Source organism: Ovis aries, chromosome 1, assembly GCF_016772045.2.
Source record: "Ovis aries strain OAR_USU_Benz2616 breed Rambouillet chromosome 1, ARS-UI_Ramb_v3.0, whole genome shotgun sequence".
Classification (NCBI taxonomy): domain Eukaryota; kingdom Metazoa; phylum Chordata; class Mammalia; order Artiodactyla; family Bovidae; genus Ovis; species Ovis aries.
In genome coordinates this window covers 252,908,211-252,913,488 of record NC_056054.1, presented here as the reverse complement: position 1 = coordinate 252,913,488, position 5,278 = coordinate 252,908,211, and the positions used below count along the sequence as shown (strand labels likewise).

Sequence of the window (5,278 nt, the reverse complement as noted above, 5' to 3'; positions counted from 1 at the left end):
GCTCGCCCATTCTCTGTCCCACGTCTTCTTTATCCACTCACCTGGTGGGCACTTCGTTTGTTTCAATATCTTGGCTCTTGTAAATAATGCTGCAGTCAACATGGAGATGCACATATCTTTCTAAGTTAGTGTTTTGATTCACTTCAGGTAAATGCCCAGTAGTCAAAATGCTGGGTCATACAGTAGTTCTATTTGTGGGTTTTTGAGGAGCCTTGATGTTGTTTTCTGTAGTGGCTGTACCAGTTTACATTTCCACCAACAAGTGCATAAGGCTTCCATTTTCTCCACATCTTCACCAGTACTTATTTGTCCTTATGATAATAGCCATTCTGGCAAATGTGAGGTGACCTCTGAGTGAAGTCCTAAATCTATTTTTGAGTGAAAATTACATATGGGGGCCTTGAGGGGAAAGGAGAATTAAGTACAGCAGTTAATGTGAAAGATGCTCAAATGTTATGATTAATTGCATGTTAAATAGGCTGGAATTTCAGGTGACCACGAGTTTGGTGTATGTCAGGAGAATATGGTTGGTAAATTTTACCATAAATATGGTAAAAGTGATGATGCAATCTAAACCTTATTTATACTGTACATTCCCCTGTGCTGTGTGTTCTGTTATTCTTTTGGAAATATGTACAACTTCAAGTGACACTTTAAAGATGTACAATAATTAGAGTATACTAAAGAGTAAGGAGTGGAATAGTGAGGTGGTTAATATAATGAAGAAAAATAAAAAACACAAGGTAAATATGGTCTTGTTTAGGCCATAAAATTATTCAATTCCCTTATTTTACAAATAAGGAAATGGAGTTTCCTGGAGGTTGATGTGACATTCCCTGAGTCATAGCTAATGACTGAGCAATGTTGAGAACCCAAGTGTGAGGTTAAAAAGGAAATCGAGTGCATCATAAGCATGTTTTATTCACGGGGCAGTCAAGCAGGACTGGAACTACCGTGAGACAAGCAACTAAGTTGCCTAGGATACAGAATTGAAGGACTTACCCATTCTTGGGTGCAGACCTTGCACTTGCAAGATCCTTATTTGTCAGTGTAGTATATGAATGTGATTTAAAATGTCAAATAAGACTAAGAGGTACCTCCCAGCCCAACACATTAGGGATAGCCTGAGGAAGCTAGGTGGGGTGATGGTAGAAGAGAATTGTCTCTTAAGACCTAGCCCTCTGTGTGCAGTTATCTAAGTTTGTGAGCACTTTCGGAACATTGCTTCACTCTGAGAGCAGCGTAGGGCTTACTGTTGTCAGGCTTGGACTGTTTCCTATTCTTTTTCCCTTGAATCAGAGAGTGCAGATTTTCCTTTGTGCTTCTAAAGTTATGTTCACCTACACAACCACCTGGGATTCTCTCAAGCTTGGCTGAAGAGTTAGAGAATCTATAGACAGTCCTCATTTCTTCTACATTGCAGCGCACATACCAATGTGGAGGAAGTTTAGAGATAACTGTAAAAAAGACATAAATCAGCTGTTTTGCTGTCATAGTCAAATAAAACTGGTCTCTTTCTACTCCTTTTTTGTTTTTTGAGGGTGGAGTCACCTAGTTCAGCTCCATTCTTCTTGGAAAAAGAACATGTTTCTTTTTGAGAGTCCTTTCCCCCAGCAGTTAGGGGTTAGAGGCAGACAAGGCTGAGTAAAATGCCTCCTTCCATGTCTCAGGAAGATAGTTTGTATTTACCAGCACCTCCAGGATGGATGACTCATGGAGTAGAAAAGCTCTCCTCCAACTATTAGTGGTTTCCTTTTTCGCATTACCCTGTGTGAGGAGAATGAAGTCAGAATGTAGAGCCTCTCTCTTAGAACTTGTTACGCTGCTCTTCTGGATCTGTCCTGTTTTAACCTGATACCAAGCTTGCCTTCTTAGGACCATTATATTTTTTGTTTTTTAGGCCTTTGAAATTCAAGGCAGGCCATATGTTTTTATATCACATTTTAAAATTGCTGTGTTCTGGCAGCTCAGAGTTTATAAAGTGAAAAGAGAGGCTAAGTTACCATGGAAACCCAAATAAATATGTAAACAGTAGCAACACACTGGACCTAATTTATGCATGCAGTTGGCATAGTTTGTGATTCTGATCGGAAGTGACATGTGTTTAAGATAAGTCAGCATTATAGGTAAAATAATAGTAACAAGAAGTAAAACTTTTCCCACTAGTCTGTAAGCTCTTCCAGGACAGCTTTAGTTTTGTAGCTCAACACACGGTAGGACCTTGAAAACAAACAAACAAACCTGGTAAATATTTACAAGTGAAAGCTTGGTAAAACCAGTGATTTGGTTGTTTATAAGCACCACATAGTGTTCAGTGTTAGCTATCATTAGCCTATTGCAAAGTGTTTATATGTACATGTACAGGCACACATACACACAGAATTGTTAAATCTGAAAGTATCTATACTTGCTAATGTTAGAGTTTCCTTAATCCTTGTCTAGCTTTTTGTATTCTTGTTTTTTCATTTTTCTTCCATCTGAAGTCTTCTTATACTACTATTCTCTCTTTTAAATTTAATACTTTTTTTTCCCAGTCAGTTCGGATGCCTTTCATTCTTGTATGTGACCCTTTCAGTTTGTTTTTAACAGAAAGGTACTTTTTCGCTTGTGAACTGAAAATTTCAGAGATAGATTCTAGACAGAAGAATGATTAAGTTTAGAGGCTAAAAAAATAATCTTTTTTTGCCTCTCAGCTTCATTGCCAGGTTCCACGTGGTGATGGTTGCTCTGAATATACATGTTCTCAGGTTTTAGTCTGTTGGGAAAAGGGTATCATCCCAGTAACCCCTCTAGACATACTGGGAGTCTTTCAGGATGAGCACATTGAAGTTAGTTATTTGGGGATTTCCCCTTCTTCATTGTTTACTGAGAAATCTGTAGCCCAACCTAACTTCCGGAGCTAGTCACTTGGGTATTGTCACTCTGCTGATTTTTATCAGAAACAGGAAGTTGTCAGGTTATGTACTAAAGTACACTAGATTTCTAAAATTGCATTTGTATTAGCATGGGAGATTTCCCTTTTGAATCGCTAGCTGGTTCTTTACTTTTTCCTTGGAATATAATAACTGGCTTCCCCCAAATGGTCATATTTATCATGATCTATATACATAGCAAGAAGCTTCCCAGGTGGCGCTAGTGGTAAAGAATCTGCCTGCCTGTGCTGAAGACGAAAGAGACACGGGTTCAGTCCCTAGGTCCAGAAGACTCCCTGGAGGAGGGCCCGGCAACCCACTCCAGTATTCTTGCCTGTAGAATCTCATGGACAGAGGAGCCTGGCGGGCCACAGTCCATGGGGTTGCAAAGATTGAATGTGACTGAAGTGACTGAGCACTCAAACATAGGTAGCAAACATGACCCTCTCTCATTCTGTCCCTATCCTGCACAGTATGAAGATGATTGTTAACATGACTTAATGTTATCACTATGTATGGGTGTGAGAGTTGCTGTGAAGAAAGGTGAGCGCCGAAGAATTGATGCTTTTGAACTGTGGTGTTGGAGAAGACTCTTGAGAGTCCCTTGGACTACAAGGAGATCCAACCAGTCCATTCTGAAGGAGATCAGCCCTGGGATTTCTTTGGAAGGAATGATGCTAAAGCTGAAACTCCAATACTCTGGCCACCTCATGTGAAGAGTTGAGTCATTGGAAAGACTTTGATGCTGGGAGGGATTGGGGGCAGGAGGAGAAGGGGACGACAGAGGATGAGATGGCTGGATGGCATCACCAACTTGATGGACATGAGTTTGGGTGAATTCCGGGAGTTGGTGATGGACAGGGAGGCCTGGCGCGCTGCGATTCATGGGGTTGCAGAATCGGACACAAATGAGTGACTGAACTGAACTGAATGAATTTATAAAAGTAGGTTGGGAAGAACTTATTTTTAGGTGTTTGGCTTGATGTTATTCCCACATTTAGATAAGCAGTTCTCTAAAGGGGCTTCCCTGGTGGCTCAGTGGGAAGAATCCAGAGGAGCCTTATGGGCTACAGTCTATGGGGTCGCAATGACTTAGCAATTGAACAACAGTAACAACAACAACAATGTTCCTAAAGTGGACCTTTTAGGGAGTTCATAAGGCCCAAACTGTTTTCATTAGACTGAGATGTTCAGTTTCTGTTTCCACTCTGAAATTACTAGAGACTGCTTGAAGTGCAGTGTTACAAAGATGTCAGCATTTGGAAGATCTGCAAAACTTGGTGAATGTATATTGAGTGATGATACAATACCATATATGAGTAAAAATAGTTACATTTAAGGCCAACTAATGAATGTTTTCTGCTGTATATTTATTTTAGTTTATGTACAGTAGGATTCACACTTTGGGGTATAAATGAGATTTGACACATACCTGGAGTGATGTACACCACAGTGTTTGTACAGAACAGTTCCTTCACCTGTTTAAGAAAAAAAAATTTCCTTCTTGCTTTGTAGTTTTACCTTCTTCCCACCATTAACTTGTGAAAGCCACTGATCTAATCTTTGTTCACGTTAGTTTTGCATTTCCAGAATGTCATATGTAGCCTTTTGAGTCTGACTCAGTGAGATAGCTGTGTCCTATGTAAGTTATGTTTAATTCTATAAGAAGCTGCCAGGCTGTTTTCCATAGTGACTGTGCTGTTTTGCATTCCAACAAGCAGTGTATGGATTCAAGCTGCTCTGCAGCCTCATTCACACCTATTATTGTCAGTTTTTGTGTTTCCTCCTCCTCTGTTTCACTCGCTTTCCTTGCTCCCTTTTTCCCTTTCTTTCTTTCCTTCCTTCTTCCTTACCTCCTTTCTCTTTTTAGCCATTTAATAGCTGTGCAGTGATGGCATTTTGTGGGTTTAATTTGCATTTCTGTAATAACTAATGATATTGAAGATATTTTCATACGCTTATGTGCTCTCTATATGTCTTCTTTGGTGAAGTATCTGTTCAAGTATTTTGTCTAGAACTTCCTGGTGGTCCAGTGGTTAAGATTCCATGCTTCCAATGCTGGGGGCATGGGTTCAATCCCTGGTTGGGAACTAAGATCCCGCATACTGTACAATGTGGCCAGAAAGAAAAAAGAATATTTTTTTTAATTTCCCATTTAAATATTAAATATTTAACTTTTAATTAAATATATTAATTTAATCAGTGGCAAAGCATTTATTATTAAATAATAATTTAGTGTATGAGACCTCGCATACTAGTGGTTCTACTGGCCTGGCCCCCGTGGCTTTGGGCTGGGAGTCTTGTCAGGCCTGTTGAGACCCCAAGTAATAGCCTCCTCTTTGGAAACTGGGGAGGCAGCCTTCATG

The 5,278-nt window shown here is 39.9% G+C and overlaps 1 protein-coding gene across 8 annotated transcripts in view; it reads left to right on the top strand.

Annotated features, from left to right (window-relative positions):
• Window positions 1-5,278, top strand: part of NCK1 (NCK adaptor protein 1) — an 80,052-nt gene that overhangs the window by 34,430 nt on the left and 40,344 nt on the right. Inside the window, exon 2 of one of the 8 annotated variants that reach the window (XM_060408785.1) lies at window positions 3,386-3,631. The gene's annotated coding sequence lies outside the window, so the exon portion shown is untranslated. 8 annotated transcript variants of the gene reach the window in all.